The sequence below is a fragment of the Diospyros lotus genome, chromosome 11 (assembly GCF_014633365.1).
Source record: "Diospyros lotus cultivar Yz01 chromosome 11, ASM1463336v1, whole genome shotgun sequence".
Taxonomy (NCBI): Eukaryota; Viridiplantae; Streptophyta; class Magnoliopsida; order Ericales; family Ebenaceae; genus Diospyros; species Diospyros lotus.
The window spans coordinates 25191780-25208714 of record NC_068348.1 but is presented as its reverse complement, the minus strand read 5'-3'; positions in this window follow the sequence as shown (position 1 = coordinate 25208714).

Here is a 16935-nt window from a genome sequence, read left to right as displayed (position 1 = left end):
GCAAAGATGAAATCATCTTTAACGAGTAAACTTAAAATTATTAATTGTGCATTTTAAGTATCGAAATGCAAATTAATTCCATGTTTGAGGATGTAAAGGCAATTAGAGAATTTCCTAAATAAAATATAGATGAATTTCGGTATTAAATATTAAATTACTCTATTGTTATGGCTAATATATATAATGATATATATATACATATATATATTTACGGCTGTGCACGCGTGAGTGTGTGAAATGGCCGAAACTTGCGCCAGATTTGAAGAAAATCAGTGGATCTGAGGGACAAATTTCATTGGCACCGAAAGACTTCATTGGCGCTTCGTTTGAGAGCCAATTTCGCCGAAAGATTGCAGAGAGATCGAGGGAATGGTCGGCCAAGGCAAGCTTGAAGCTGTTGTGATTTTTCTATAAATAGAATGGAATGGAAGCAGAGGAAGGGAGAAGCAAGAAGCCGAGAGAATGAGTTGCAAAGAGGTTAGAAAGAGAGGGAAATGGCCGAGAGCTTCGGCAAGCTTGAGAGATCGAAAGAAAATGCGGAGCTCACGGTGGCAATGTGGGCAGCCGAGATAGTGGCCAAAGCTGGCCGCAGCAAGCAGCATCCATGGCTGCAAGCCGCGGCCATGGCAGCTTGGGCGGAAGGCGAGCAGCAAGCTCGAGAGGTTGCAGGCGGCCATGACCGACACGAACAGAGCAGCGACTGGACGAGGAGGTGGCACGGCTGCTGAAGGCGATGCGCGACGGAGCTAGGAGCGCTGGTGGCCGGCCATGGCAGCGCTGTTGGGCGACGGCAGCTCGCAGGAGCTGCGAGCAGCGACTTGGGGCGGCCGGGCGCGCGCGAGAGGCCGGTGGCGGTGGCTAACGGAGCAGCCGGTGGGGGCGAGCTGGGTGTGGCGGCGCTGGTGCGCGAGCATGGCTGGTGCGCGCTGTGCACGGGTGCTCGGTGAAGAAGAAGAGGAGGAAGAAGATGAAGTGAAGAAATAAAGAAGAAAAGAAAAAGAAAAGAAAGAAAAAGGAAAAAGGAAATAAAAAAGGGGAAAAAAATAGGAAAAATGTGGATAAAAATTTCAAAAAAATGTTAGAATAATTCTAGGAATTATTTTGGGCTAGAAGAGTATTTTGAAGCTAAGAAATTGATCAGACACGTATTTCGAGGTCAATGCACGTGCGTCAAGAAGGCTTTAAAAGCTAAGCCTAGGTAAGTCTTGGAATTTTTAATATTCTTAGATAATTATTTGATGAATTTCCATGATAAAATGTTTGGTGAAATATTTAAGTAGATATTTATTTTAGAATATTAATGAGGAAAATGGGAGAAAAATGCGAAGATATTGAGGAAAAATAGGTTTTGATGATTTTTGGAATAAATATGATTTATAGGATCGTTATGATCGAGGTTATATGATTTGTGCAATTTTTGAGACGTGGCACGCAAATCGAGGCAATGCGCATTTTTTTCAGGTGTTCTAAATTTCGGGCATCAGGTGAGTTTTTCCTATCCTACATGATATTATTGTTTATTATGCATGATATTTATGAAAGATATGATTGCTTATATATGCATAAAATTTACGAAAGATATGATTTATTTTGCCATATTACATTGAAAGTCGTGATAATTACATAGTATGATATTATTGTCATATTGATATCTGTGCATGGGAGTGGGATGTCGCCCCCAGAGTGTAGCCGTAATTCCCCAAGGGCGTTGAGGGAATAACGTTAGGCTTATCCTACAGAAGTTCGGGATTTGCCTAGGATTCCTAGCCGGGCTTGCGAGCCAGGGAAGTTACACTAAGGGCAAATGTTGTTCATGTTATTACATCATGTATTCGTATATATGTTTTGGACCCTCACTAGAAGTTTCACCTTCTAATGGGTTATGCCCCTGGAACATTCGACGTTCCAGTTTAGTCTTGCAGTTTAGATAAAGAGCAGGTTGAGATGAGACGGTACGTGATGGCGTGGCCAATGGACTCAGCAAGCTGATTTGGATATGTTTTAGCTTATGCTTTAATGAGTTGAGACATAGCAATGTATTTATGTATTTCTGTATTAAGGATATGATGTTAATGTATGGTACGGATTCTTATACTGTTATAAAGTGAAATTGATTATGTACCATATCAGGTTTCGATTTTAGCTTCCGCATTTATGATGATTACCTGTCTTGGCTTGTCGGTTCTTATTTAGTATGTCGGGAAGGTAAAACGGGATTGTCGGGATGGTTTATAAAAAAAAAAAATATATTTCTGAAATTCCTAAGTTATTTAACGCTCGAAAAAGCGGGGCGTTACACAGACACTTAATATACATTTAATATTAAGTGTACATTTACAGTCTACATTTACAAACACTTAATATACATACAAACATACATACAGTGTACATTTACATACACTTAAATCTTAAACGCTGTGAGCAGCAAACATACATACAGACACTTATGGCGTATATACATAAGTGTCTGTATATACGCCATAAGTGTATACAGCAAACAAAATTTCCAGCAAACATACATACATCTTAAACCAAATTTCCAGCAAACATACATACAGCGTGCATACAAAAATGAGCAGCGAACACCATCGTTTATGGCGTACATACAGCAAAAAATGAGCAGCAAACACCATCGCATATACCAGAGAGTGGCATTGGCAGGGGCGACGGGGACGGCGAGGCGAGCTGCGTTGTGGCCGGGTGGTCCGAGCAGCGTCAAGGGCGGGGGAGATACAGAAAGAGAGAGAAGGAGAAGGGAAGGGATAGAGGCAGAGCGGCGAGTGATGGGTTTGGTGCTTTGAGAGAGAGCGGGGGGGGGGGAGGGGGCAGGACAGAAGAAGTAGAGTGTGTGCGTGTGAGCCGTGAGGATGAGATGGTTTTGGGGGGGAAAAATATATTGATCTCAGCCATTGATGGAAAATCAAAAGCCATCTCAACCATCAAAAAAATGTCCCCCTCACATTTGTCTATATAGATTTCAAAAACCTTCTTGCTATATTATATAGATATATACCTCATTCGAAATGGTATGGTGTATCATTCGAATGTCACTTGCTGTTTCATTCCAATAACACCCTCCACGCAATTCAATCAGCCCTATATGTTTATGCTTATGCCTGATTCGAATAGCCCTTGCATATGTGTTTATTCACCATCCGAATGACCCATATTTAATTTTCCCAAAAATATACACCCATGTCAATTTAGCATAATTATTGAATGAATTTAAATGATTATATGATGGGAAAAATAACGTATTAAGTCTTTAATTTTTCTCAGATGGTGAATCAAGATTTAACCTTGTTATGCATAAAAATACTGAAAAAGAATAATAGCGCAAACGCCACGTGGCAGCGCGAGGGAGCGCCACGTGGTAGCCCGAGGGAACGCCACGTGGCAGCCCCATGGGTGCGCCAAAGGAGGCCACCCAGGGGTGCGGGCGTGGCCTCCCGCGCGAGCGCGCGGCTGCTTGGCGGGGGCCGCGTCCTTGGCCCCCAGGGCGCCACCCCCGAGTGAGGGTCACTCGGGGGTATGGTACCCCCGAATGACCCCCCTCGGGGGGGGCTCAGCTGCGCAAGCATGCGCGCGGCCGCTCGCAGGCGGCCGTGCGCGCCCCTACGGACGGCCGCACGCCTCCCCTGCGTGCGGCCTTCCCCCGAGTGACCCTCACTCAGGGGAGCCGCGCCTTAGCGCGCAAGCGGCCGCCCGCGCGCGCCCGCCCGCGCCCCTGCGGATGGCCGCGCGCGCCCACGCATGCGGCCCCTTCACACCCGGTCCCGTGCACCCGCGCACATGGCCCCTCGTGCTCTGCTTACCCGCGCCTGCGCATACCCCCAAGTAAGGGTCACCCAGGGTGCCGCACTGACATCCACGTGCCCCCTATTCTTGCGCCGACGCCTCCTAGATAATCGGCCTCAACCTACTCCTGTGAGACTCGGTCAAAGCCTCTCCGAGATTCTTGCCGCAAAGCTCGGGGCACGTGACACATGGATGCCCCTCCTATTGCTATAAATAGGAGGTCACTTTCCCTCATATGGTATGCAATCTCTGGCTCTCAGATTTATACTTTTACTCTCAAATACTTTACTCTCACGGTGATCTAATTTAAGCATCGGAGGGTTCACGCGGGAACCTTTGCCCGCGCCCCTAACCGATTTTTTTTCTAGTAGGTCATCCATCGCTCTCGATCTGATAAAAAGGGTTCACCTATCGCCGTGTTCATCCCGGTAGAACTCATCCATCGCTCGGATCAGCCACACGAGGGTCATCCATCGGTAGATTCCCCTTTTTTACAAATTTATTGTTGTAACCAAGTAACAACAATTGGCGCCGTCTGTGGGAAACGCAAACAAAAGGCTACAAGACTATTCCCTCATTATGGCTCAAACCCGAAGTAATCGCCAGACCCTCTCAAAGGGTGCCCAATCACCTCGGCGAGAGACCTTCCCCCGGGCGGAAGAACAACATCCATCTACCCAAGAGGGCCCGCTACCCCTCATCCATGGGGGCCATCCGCCCCTCACCCATGGGGGTCAACCGCCCCTCATCCATCAATCTCCTCGTGAGGGTCCTCCATCCCTCACTCACCAGCAGCCGCCCCTTCCAGAGCCCTCTCACCCATTGGGGGTGCAACTTCAGGTACCGCATTTTACTGCCTCACATGTTCTCCCAAGACCCTACCCAGGGATACAAGTCCCATCTGTAGTTCCTTGGGCAGAGTATGAGGCACTACGACAACAACATTCTGAAGGAATGCAAGCCCTTCGGGAAATGGCTAGTATCTTACAAAGTTTGGTTCCTCACGGGACAATCCCAGAGGCATTAAGAAAATTTATGCCAGAGACAGTTCCCTCCCATAGGACGCGTCGGGAGGTCCCGGGGGATGGCTCCTACCGAGAAGTGAGCCCTGAAACCCATGCTCAACATGTCCATATTCGAAACAACCCATCAAGATCCCCTTTAAGATGAGCTCCTAGCCAAAACTCTCCACAGCAAGAAAAACGAGGAAGGACTAATCGTCGAAAGACTGAAAGGCAAAGTCCACAAAGAGGAAGATACTCTGAAATGGTAGCCAGCACTCTCATGGAAAGAGATCGGGATTCCAGACAGAGGGACGGGCTCGATGACAACCCTACCGCATTTAGTGTACGAGAGACAGCTGACATGAAAAAAATGATAGAGCGGGTACTGCAACAGAATAAGTTATTACCTGCTCATGAGGAACAATCCCAAGGAAAACTACCATTCGTGGCAGAAGTAATGGAGAAACCCTTGCCAAGAAAGTTCAAAATGCCCCAGGTAAACCCTTATTCAGGCAAAGACGACCCCTACGATCACGTGCAAAATTACGAATCTTTAATGATGCTTCATGGATGGGATGATGAGATAATGTGTAGGGCATTCCCCTTAACCTTAACTGGGCACGCTCGGGCCTGGTTTAATGGTTTACCCGAAACATCCATTTCTTCATTCGGGCAGTTAAAAACAAAGTTCATTAAGGCATTCATTATTAACAGTCAAAGGAAGAAAGACGCAACGTACCTTCTTAGCATTCGACAAGGACATAAGGAAACCCTACATCACTACGTGGACCGATTTCGGAATGCCACACTTGAGATTTGCAATCTGCCTATCGAAATGGCTGTGTCCGCTATGTTCCAAGGGACACGACTACCCCATTTACAAGAATCATTGTCTCTAGACCCGCCGAAATCTTTGGCATACCTGTTTGTCAGAGCCAATAAGTACATACTCCACACAGAGATGATGAGAACAATAGGGGGAAATGAAGATGGAGAAAGGAAAAGAAAGGAGCGAGATAATGAAGAAGGATTGAATCAGCGAAAAGAACGAACCAGGAGGTCGGATGCAATTGGACCACAATTCCATCATTACACTAGGCTCAATCAACCCCGGTCGACTATATTGGCAGCAGTAGAGGGGTCGGGCCTTCTCCAGCTTCCAAAGAAGGCAGATCGCCCCATGGGGAGAAATCAAGAAGCATACTGCAGGTATCACCGAATTCGAGGGCACTCTACTGACCAGTGTAGGGAGCTAAAAAATCAGATTGAAGCACTCATTCGGGAAGGGCACTTGCAAAGGTATGTAAGAACTGAAGGAAGGAACGACCGAGATCGTCAAAGAATGGAAGAAAGACCCAAGGGTCAAGACAGACGGAACTTGCGGCAGAATGAAGACAGAATTATGCCCCCCCCCCCCCCCCCCCCCCGACAATGAGCCAACACATCAAGCCATTCATGTCATCTCTGGGGGCGAGACTCTAGCTGGGAATACTTCTTCTTCTCGAAAAGCCTACGCTCGCCAGGCCTACCAGGTCAATTCAGTGATGGAGGCAAGAGAAGACGAGGAGCCCATCACATTCACCCCTGCTGATAGGGGTGATATAATACTCCCGCATGACGATCCAATGGTAATTTCCGCAATTGTCGCCAAACACCCTGTCAGTAGAATATTGGTGGATAGCGGCAGCTCCGTTAATCTGATCTATTGGAATTGTTTCGAGCAAATGCATATGTCCCCTGACCGATTGAAAAGAGTGTCATCTCCCTTGTACAGCTTCACTGGAGAAGCTGTCCCAGTGGCAGGATCTATTCAACTACCAGTCACATTGGCGTCGACCCTCAAAGTGTGACTCGACAGGCAAATTTTATGGTGGTCAAAGCCCCTTCTGCAGCGTACAACATGATTTTAGGACGACCGCTCCTCAACGACATGAGAGCTGTAGTGTCCTCTTGCTACTTATTAATGAAGTTCCCTACGCTCTCAGGAGTGGGGCAAGTTCGAGGAGATCAGAGGAAGGCGAGATCCTGTTATGTGTCATCTACAAAAGGAAAAAGGACAGAAGAGACTTTGTCTATTGCTGAGAAAGCTATACACAAATCCTTAGTAGAAGAGATTGCTCGCAAGCCCCAACCAGTGGAAGAGTTAGAAGCAGTGCACCTAAGCGATACAGACCCCGAGAAGTTGGCGTATGTTGGCACACAGCTTCCGAAATCGGTAAAAGAAGAAATCGTGGAATGCCTAAGAAAAAACTTGGATGTCTTCGCATGGACACCAAAGGATATGCCAGGGATCAGGCCAGACGTGATATGTCATCATCTGAATGTGGACCCTCAGTTCAAGCCCGTCCGACAGAAGAAAAGGAATATTGCCCCTGATAGACTGTCAGCATTAGAAGATGAAATTGATAAGCTACTAAAAGCAGGTTTCATTCGAGAGGTCTTATACCCAGAATGGCTGGAAAATGTCGTCATGGTTAAAAAACCCAATGGAAAATGGCGTGTATGTATAGACTTCACTAGCCTCAACAAGGCGTGTCCTAAAGACTCTTACCCATTGCCTCGGATTGACCGTCTCGTGGATGAAACATCTGGGTATCAACTGTTGAGCTTTCTAGATGCCTTCTCGGGGTATCATCAAATAATGATGTATCCCCCAGATCAGGAGAAAACATCGTTCATTACAGAGAAAGGGATATATTGTTACCAAGTTATGCCCTTCGGGCTCAAAAATGCGGGGGCCACCTATCAGCGCATGGTGAATAAAGTCTTCAAAGAGTTATTGGGGGATACCATGGAGGCCTATGTTGATGATATGATCGTAAAAAGTCAGGAGAAGGAATCGCACGTAAAAAAGCTGGCGCAAGTGCTTGAAGTCTTTAGGCAATACGAAATGCGCCTAAACCCAGCAAAGTGTGCATTTGGAGTTCAATCTGGAAAATTCCTAGGGTATATGATCACACAAAGGGGAATAGAGGCAAACCCCGAAAAAATTCAAGCAATACTGGATATGGAACCCCCAACCTCAATTAAGGAAGTGCAGCGGCTGACAGGCCGGATGGCGGCTCTTGGACGTTTCCTCTCCAAGTCAGCCGAAAGGGAACTCCCGTTTCTTCAGACGTTAAGGGCGGGAAAAAAGTTTGAGTGGACAGAACAATGCCAGAGGTCATTTGAGGCATTAAAGGAATACTTGAAAGAAGTTCCTTTGTTGACCCGACCTGAAATTGGGGAAATGTTATATTTATACTTGGGCGTAAGTGACAAAGCAGAGTGCAGTGTTGATTAAGAAGGAAGGACCAGTGGACCGGCCAGTGTACTATGTCAGTAAGGTTCTGCAAGGCCCAGAAACACGCTATCCCTTCACTGAAAAAGTGGCGCTGGCCCTACTGAACGCCTCCAGAAAATTAAAGTCGTACTTCCAAGCCCATTCCATCAGTGTACTGACAGACCAACCACTGCGGAGCATCTTACAAAAACCTGAATGTTCCGGTCGTCTCACCAAATGGTCCATTGAGTTGAGCGAATATGACATACAATTCCAGCCTAGGCAAGCCATAAAAGGGCAAGCGTTGGCAGACTTTATTGTTGAATGTACTCCCTCTAAAGAAGCCAAAGAAGAGAACAAAACAGAATGGTTATTGTTTGTAGATGGCGCCGCCAGTTCACAAGGGAGTGGAGCTGGAGTAGTGCTTATCCCGCCAGAAGGAGAATCCCTTGAATACTCTCTAAGATTTGCTTTTCCAAGCTCGAATAATGTGGCTGAGTATGAGGCGCTAATTGCCGGTCTAAAGCTAGCCCGAAAGCTTGAAGTAGCGCAATTGATAGCGCATAGTGATTCTCAGTTGATTGTTCAACAATACTACGGACAGTACGAGACTAGAGAGCCGGTCATGGGACAGTATCTACAAAAAGTTAGGACACTTGCACAATTGTTCGAAAGTTTCCAGTTAATGCAGATCAACAGATCCCTCAATGGCCATGCGGATGCCTTATCCAAATTGGCATCCACCAAAGAAACCACTGGGAGAACAATATATGTAGAAGTCCTTCGGCCACCAAGTATAGACGAGCCTGAGGTAGCATGCATTGAAAATAGTGACGACTGGAGAACCCCTTTTTACAAATATTTGACCACGGGAGAATTGCCAGCAGACCCGAAGGAGGCCAGAAAAGTTAAAATTAGAGGGGCTCGTTTCACAGTGATTGACGGAGCGCTTTACAAGCGAGCTTACACTATGCCGCTCCTCAAATGCTTAGGACCCCAGGAGACCGATTACGCCTTGGCTGAAGTTCACAGCGGAGTATGCGGTGAGCATCTGGGAGGTAGGGCCCTAGCAGCCAAGATCCTAAGGGCAGGTTTCTTTTGGCCCACATTACAACAGGATGCCCAAACGAAGGTCAGGGAGTGTGATAAATGTCAGAGGCACGCTCCAATTCATTCTGCTCCAATATCGCAATTGCAACCCACATTACAACCTATCCCCTTTACTCAATGGGGCTTGGATATTCTTGGCCCATTTCCACGAGCTGCGGGGCAAAGAAAATTTCTTCTGGTAGCAACAGATTATTTCACCAAGTGGATTGAAGCAGAAGTCCTAGCCACTATCAGCGCTAGGAAAGTAGAAGTCATGGTGTGGAAAGACATTATATGCCGGTTTGGTGTCCCACGAATCATCAACACTGACCATGGAAAGCAGTTTGACTGTGATTCCTTTCGGAACTTCTGCAAAGGCCTAGATATTCAGTTAAGGATTTCTTCAGTGGCATATCCCCAAGCTAACGGGCAAGCCGAAATTAGCAACAGAACAATTTTACATGGTTTAAAAACTCGGCTAGAAGGCGCAAAGGGAGCATGGGTGGATGAATTGCCTACCGTTCTATGGGCCTACCGAACAACCAGCCGGGTCTCAACGGGCGAAACGCCCTTTAACTTGGTGTATGGGACAGAAGCTTTGATTCCAGTAGAAATCTCGTGCAGATCACCCCGATTGGATGCTTTTGATGAAAGTGGCAGCTCAAATAACTCTGATGCATTGAAAGAAAATCTTGATCTCATCGAGGAACAGAGAGACAGGGCAGCTGTACGAATCGCTGCCTATCATAAAAGGGTGGCCCACTATTACAACTCTCGAGTAAAGAGCCGGCCTCTCAAGAAAGGTGATTTGATCCTCAGAAAGTCGGTCATCACTAATGCACTCCGAGAGGATGGAAAATTTTGAGCAAACTGGGAAGGGCCATATCGCATCCAAGAAATGATAGGCCCTAGTACATGTATTCTCCAAACACTCCAGGATGAAACCATGAGCAAAACGTGGAGTGCAAATCACCTGAAATTGTACTCCCCTCCTGACATGTAACGCAATAATAATATGAACCCGACGAGGGACCGTGGACGTAGGCACATTTTGCCGAACCACGTAAAATACTTGTGTCTTCCTTTTCTCGTTTTATTTCAGGCAAGAGAGAAGAGAGCTTTTTGCTTCCCCGCAAAGTAGTATAACGAGTTTTGCCCGGAAGTGAAAAAATCAAAATTAGCGAGTGAACTAATATCCCGCTAGTAGATTGCTCTACTAAGCCCGATAGCAATACGTAAGGCCCTGCCATGCAATGCGCCACGGGAAAAGCACGGCTCAGTTGGCCCGGTAAATGTGATAATTGCCCTGCCTCAAAGCCAAATGGCCCAGCCTAATGAAGTAACAAATACGTCTAGCACAACTCGCCAATATTGAAATCACAAGATATCCTGCCAGTCTATTTAATTGACCTGGCTTGATAGCGAGAGGTCAAGAAATTGCCCAAGGGACCACTAAGGGCCTGAACGCCCACAGTCCACCTTGTGGCAGCAAAAGCCTAAAATCCCAGACCTTCTATGTGCAACAATAATAAAGAAAACCAGCGAGATGCAGCCATTGATAAGAGACAAATCTTATTTATGCAAATAAAAGATACTACACTCAGCGGAGAAAGAGCTACCATACTTATAAAAAAAAAAAAAAAGAGAGGAAAGATCTACTCTAAGTCCGCTTCCTCCTGCCAGAACTGGGAGCATCATTACTTGGAGCTAATGGGGCCTCCCCTTCTCCTAGGCCCGAGGATGCAATAACTGTGTCATCAGCTGTGGGTAGGGCATCTGTCATCTCCACTTCCTCTGGGGCAAAGGCGTACGGCTCCCACGGGCCTGACAAGTTCTCCAGATTATCAACTAAATGAGCATTCAAATAAGCCTTGGGACTCGTGGGGTCCGGATCATTATATCTTCGCCAGTTAGGAACATCAGACTCCTCAACCTCATCAGTATAGACCAACTCAGGGAATTGTTCTCCTTGACGTTTTGATTCCAGGTGTGAGCGTGCGAGATAGAATCCATACTTCGTAAAGCAGCCCCCATAGCTGATCTTTCTCTCTTGGCAGTCCGTTGAAAGGCGATAGTCCCTCACAGCCTTCTCCTGTGCCGCCGAAATCTCCTCCTTTCTTCGATCCTTGAGCGACCTATATTGCTTCTTCTGACGAGCAAGCTCATCTACCCTCAAGGCATGCTCTTGCAAAAGGTTTTCATGGGTTTCCTTAACTCCTAAAAGCTCTCTCGTCAGTGATTCTTTGCCATTCCGGAGCTCCTCTATCTCCCCCTTTATGCTTGACGATTCACCATCAGCTTCCGCCAGCTTAGAGCGCATGTCTTCTACCTCTCGATTCAGCTTTCTGATATCTGCTTGGTAGCAACGCTCGTGATCCCTCCACTTTATCATGTTCTCTCTTGCCTCCGCTTTCTCTTGTTCTGCCCGATGATGATAAGCTCTCCCGATAGTGTTGGATATCACCAACCCCTGAACCCCCTGGGTACAAGTAATACATTAGAAGACCAAACAACCAAGTCAGACGACAAATACGACATATAGGCACAATAAAGGCATCCTACCTCAATAATCTTTTGCTCGGGAGAGTTGGCGATGCTAGGCCAATTGCCAAAGAAATTCGGCTCATCCTGAGGGAGGACGGTAGCATATATCATCCTAGCACCGACCCCCGGGTCTCTTACAGAGTCTGAATCAATCAGCCCAGGCTGCACATGGAAGTGGTCCCCCCTCACTCGAGTGCTGTTAGGAATTGGCACGGGATTTCGTCTTGGCTCAGCAATGGGAGGAAGAATAGGCCGAAAGTCTGGGAGCTCAGCTTTTAGCTTTCGTCGATCCCTACGAAAGGGAACGAAAGGTTGGCGACTCTCCTCCCTGATTCGATCGAGCTCACTGCCAAAAGAAGATCGAGAGCTGCCAGTCCCCTTCCTTCGTGAGCTAGATGCATCAGTTGGATTTAGTTCCCCAAGGGCAACTTCAAGGACAGGAGGGTCTAACATGGAAACGTCCGAGGTAGGGACCGAGGGATCAGAACCAGAAAGGCTGGGCAAGGCACCCGTCTCAGACCTTTTCATTTTCAGACGCCTTCGAGACAAGCTAGGAACTGGCGGAGGAAGAAGGCTAGGGTCTGGAGTGTCAGACGGAGGCTTATGTGACAAGCCATAGGACGCTTGAGGAGGAGGTTGTCGATCTTGCTCGCCAGCCTGTCGTGAATTCCTACCACGTCGTCTGAGCGTTTGTTCCTTGAATATATTCATATCGTCTGCAAAATAAGAGAAAGTCAACCATTGACATGGATAATTTAAAAGGCAATCTCTACGATTCTGGGGGTCTACCCTCAGAGGAAGAATAACCAAAAAAGACCATACTCCCTAGAGATCTCCCCTCTTCTTTCTCGGGGCCCTCGTCCTCTTCCTCGCTGCCCTCTTCCTCCTCAACTTGTAAGGTGTCCTCGGGCATAGCCGATGATGGCACAAAAGCGAGAGTGGAGGTCCCGGGCATATCTTCAAGCCGAATGCCCCACCCTGCGGCAGCAATGTTTTCTGAGGTAAGCAGGTCGGGTAGATTACAAGTGCCAAGAGCACATAATCTCTCAATTACTCGGCGATAGACATCCCGGGAAATCCCGATGTCATCAAGCTTCTCCGACCAAAAGTCCCTCTCGTTATCCCAACACCAACGAAGCGGTGCTTTCCAGTCGGGAGGAGGCTCGACCACAATCCATCGGGACTCGAAGTCCACCTTATTTTGGAGTTTTTGAAAGAGAGGAGATAGACCCACAATCCTTTGAAGTGTGAAAAAGATGCCCCTCCGCTCAACTCTCCTCAACCTATAAAAACAACCAAACAACTCTATGGAAGGGGGTACTTGGATCATATGGCAAAGAATGGTGAAGCCAACTAATTGACCCCAACCGTTAGGGTGAAGTTGAGTTAGGACAATGCAATGATAATCGAGCCACTCCATGCCAAAGCTAGGCAAGGGGAAACGAAGACCTGCTCTTAAAGAAGCTAAATACACCCCGAAGCCATGTCCTCCTACCATGGCGGTACTTCTCTCTTCAGGTGTAGGAAGTCTAATATGATGATTGATTGGAATATGGAAACGAGACTGTATCCCGGCTAATTCTCTCCCCTTCACCGAAGACCGTCGTCCCAGAGATATATATACATTGGGAGCAGGAGGTGGAGGTGGTAAAGCATTCTTAAAGCGGCCCATATTGAATGCTTAAATCCTAAGGCGCGGCCACAAACACGCGAACTATGACTCCTATGGATGCGGGTCACATAAGGCTAAGGGCAAGACCCATGAGTGAGGGTCATGACTAGATAGTAAACAGACCCATGGAAGGGCTCACACACGAAGGAGACTAATGGCAAGACCCATGGAAGGGCTCACGCACGAAGGAGACTAATGGCGAGACCCATGGATGAGGGTCACAAGGAGCGACAGCTAGCGATTGGACCCATGGATGAGGGTCACGCGAGGGAGAAATCTAAACATCCCTATGGATGAGGGTTATGGATGAAGAAGTATACCGTGTCAAAGCCTGGGATGCTGAGAGAATTCTTACGAGAGAGTAGCTGAGCAATGAAGAAATGAAGGACCAAGTCATCCTTTTATAGTGGCCCTGAGAGACACTGTGAAAAGAATAAACCCGAGAGACTTGGAGTTGGAAGAGACGATGCAGAAGAAATCTTCTCAAAATGAAAGTGGTCTCTTGGAAATGGAATTGCAGCATAAACAAAATACTCTTTCTCCTGAGACTCTCGATAGAAAGAGTAGGGAGCAATTGTTATGCATAAAAATACTGAAAAAGAATAATAGCGCAAACACCACGTGGCAGCGCGAGGGAGCGCCACATGGCAGCCCGAGGGAACGCCACGTGACAGCCCAATGGGTGCGCCAAAGGAGGCCACCCAGGGGTGCGGGCGCTGCCTCCCGCGCGCGCGCGCGGCTGCTTGGTGGGGGCATCGTCCTTAGCCCCCAGGGCGCCACCCCCGAATGACCCCTCTCGGGGGGGGCTCAGCTGCGCAAGCATGCGCGCGGCTGCGAGCAGGCAACCGCGCGCGCCCCTACGAACGGCCGCACGCCTCCCCTGCGTGCGGCCTTCCCCCGAGTGACCCTCACTCGGGGGAGCCGCGCCTTAGCGCGCAGGCGGCCGCCCGCACGCGCCCGCCCGCGCCCCTGCGGATGGCCGCGCGCGCCCACGCATGTGGCCGCCCGCGCATGCGGCCCCTTCGCACCCGGTTCCGTGCACCCGCGCACATGGCCCCTCATGCTCTGCTTACCCGCGCTTGCGCATACCCCCGAGTGAGGGTCACCCAGGGTGCCGCACTGACATCCACGTGCCCCCTATTCTTGCGCCGACGCCTCCTAGATAATCGGCCTCAACCTACTCCCGCGAGACTCGGTCAAAGCCTCTCCGAGATTCTTGCCGCAAAGCTCGGGGCACGCGACACATGGATGCCACCCCTATTACTATAAATAGGAGGTCACTTTCCCTCATATGGTATACAATCTCTGGCTCTCAGATTTATACTTTTACTCTCAAATACTTTACTCTCACGGTGATCTAATTTAAGCATCGGAGGGTTCACGCGGGAACCTTTGCCCGCGCCCCTAACCGATTCTTTTTCTAGTAGGTCATCCATCGCTCTCGATCTGATAAAAAGGGTTCACCCATCGCCGTGTTCATCCTGGTAGAACTCATCCATCGCTCGGATCAGCCACACGAGGGTCATCCATCGGCAGATTCCCCTTTTTTACAAATTTATTGTTGTAACCAAGTAACAACAAACCTTAAATAACATCTCCCAAAATTATTTCTATGTGATAATTTACATCTTGAATGTGGTAAATGCTATGAAGTAAGATTGTCGAATTTATTTGATGATGGTAAAATACCCGGTATGGTAAATGGTGTTGAAAGTATGAAATGTTGAGGAACCAAAATATTAAATGCATGTGGTTGGAAAATGCATACATGATGTATACATGTACATGTTATATGTATTTTGCGCACCTATTATTTTGCGCGGAGGGAAATGGTACCCTAGAGCACCTGGCGCAGGACGAGGTGGCCATAGCCCGACAGGTTGGCTCCATATTTATTTGTGAGATTCTATGGAATTTATGCACTTTCGCATGCATCGATTTATGGCTTGAGAGCTGGGAAAATTTTATATTGATAATGAAATGATGCACTCTTGCATGTATTGATTGATGGCTTGCGAGCCTATGAGAATTGATAATGATATTGGAATTTTATGCACATTTGCACAGTGATACGTGGTGACGTGATATATTAAGTTGATTTGATAAATTCATGAATTATGAATCTTGTATATAATTGTGGAGTCCTTGATTACTCTTCTTGGTGTCATCGTGTTTTTGGATCCTATATATCGTTTATTATTTCTCGAACTTGCTGAGCCTTGTGGCTCACTTGATCTTCTTTGCCATTCCAGGTGAAAGAAAGAATGTTATTGGGGGCGAGTCCAGTAGGACTACAGCCCAGGGATAGTGGTGTACGGAGACGCGTCCTAGCTTTAAAGATCCTAGTTAGTGATTTGGTGAGGTTTGCAATAATGAGAATTTATTATGTTATTGGCATTTTAGCCTTTTATCATTTTGTATGGCTGACGAGCCTAGAGTTATTAGATATTGGGAATGTAGTTGAATCTTAATTTAATTTCCGCTGCTAGAAATGAAATGAGTTGTTATTTGAGTTCAGTTTTATTCTATATCATCTATGTAAGGACTTTCTTTCGAATATTCGGAAGTGGGCCCTATAGTATTTTTCTTAAATATATTAATTGTACTACGGAATTATTTTTTATTAATTTATAAAATATTTTTTATAGCATATGTATTATCAAAAATATTATTTTCTATTTGATATGCCCAACAAATATCGGTAAGTAAATGCAGATTAAATGCTAGAGGAAAAGGAAAAATTAAAAGCTAAATTTGGAGAAGCAAGTGAAGGCGAGACCCATCCGATTTTGGTGGTGAAAACCGAGTGAGTCTCGGTTCCTTTGAACCGAGTCAGTCCAACTCGATTCTTAGCCCCGTGCTATCTCAAAATCCCGAGTAGAATATGCTCAGAATATGCCATCCGGGAAGCTCCAGATGGTTGCCACATGTCCCCCCGGGATGATTGCCACGTGTCCCTCACTCCCTCCTCTATAAATAGAAGGCTTGCCTCTTCATTGAAGAGGGATTCATTTTTGGAGGGACAAGGAGTCTATTTTGCTGGAGGCACTCGGTTCTTAGGCACTCGGGTGTCTTCATTCAAGCCAATCGGTTCTTGGGCAATCGGTTATTGGGCAATCAGTTTTTGCTACAGTGTCGGTTCTCAAGACCACTCGGTTCTTAGGCAATCGGTTTTTGCTACAGTGTTGGTTCTCAAGACCACTCGATTCTTGGGCAATCGGTTATTGGGCAATCGATTTTTGCTACAGTGTCGATTCTCAAGACCACTTGGTTCTTAAGCCAATCAGTTCTTGGGCACTCGGTTCTTAAGCCAATCGCTTCTTGGGCAATCGGTTCTTGGGCAGTCAGTAATTGGGCAATCGGTTCTTGGGCAATCGGTTTTTGCTATGGTGTCGGTTCTCAAGACCACTCGGTTCTTAAGCCAATCGGTTCTTGGGCAATCGGTTCTTGCTACAGTGTCGGTTCTCAAGACCACTCGGTTATTTAGCCAGTCGGTTATAATCAGCAGCCAGTCGGTTATTTGAATTGTACTATTCATGAAAGACCAATTATTCACCTGCAACTAT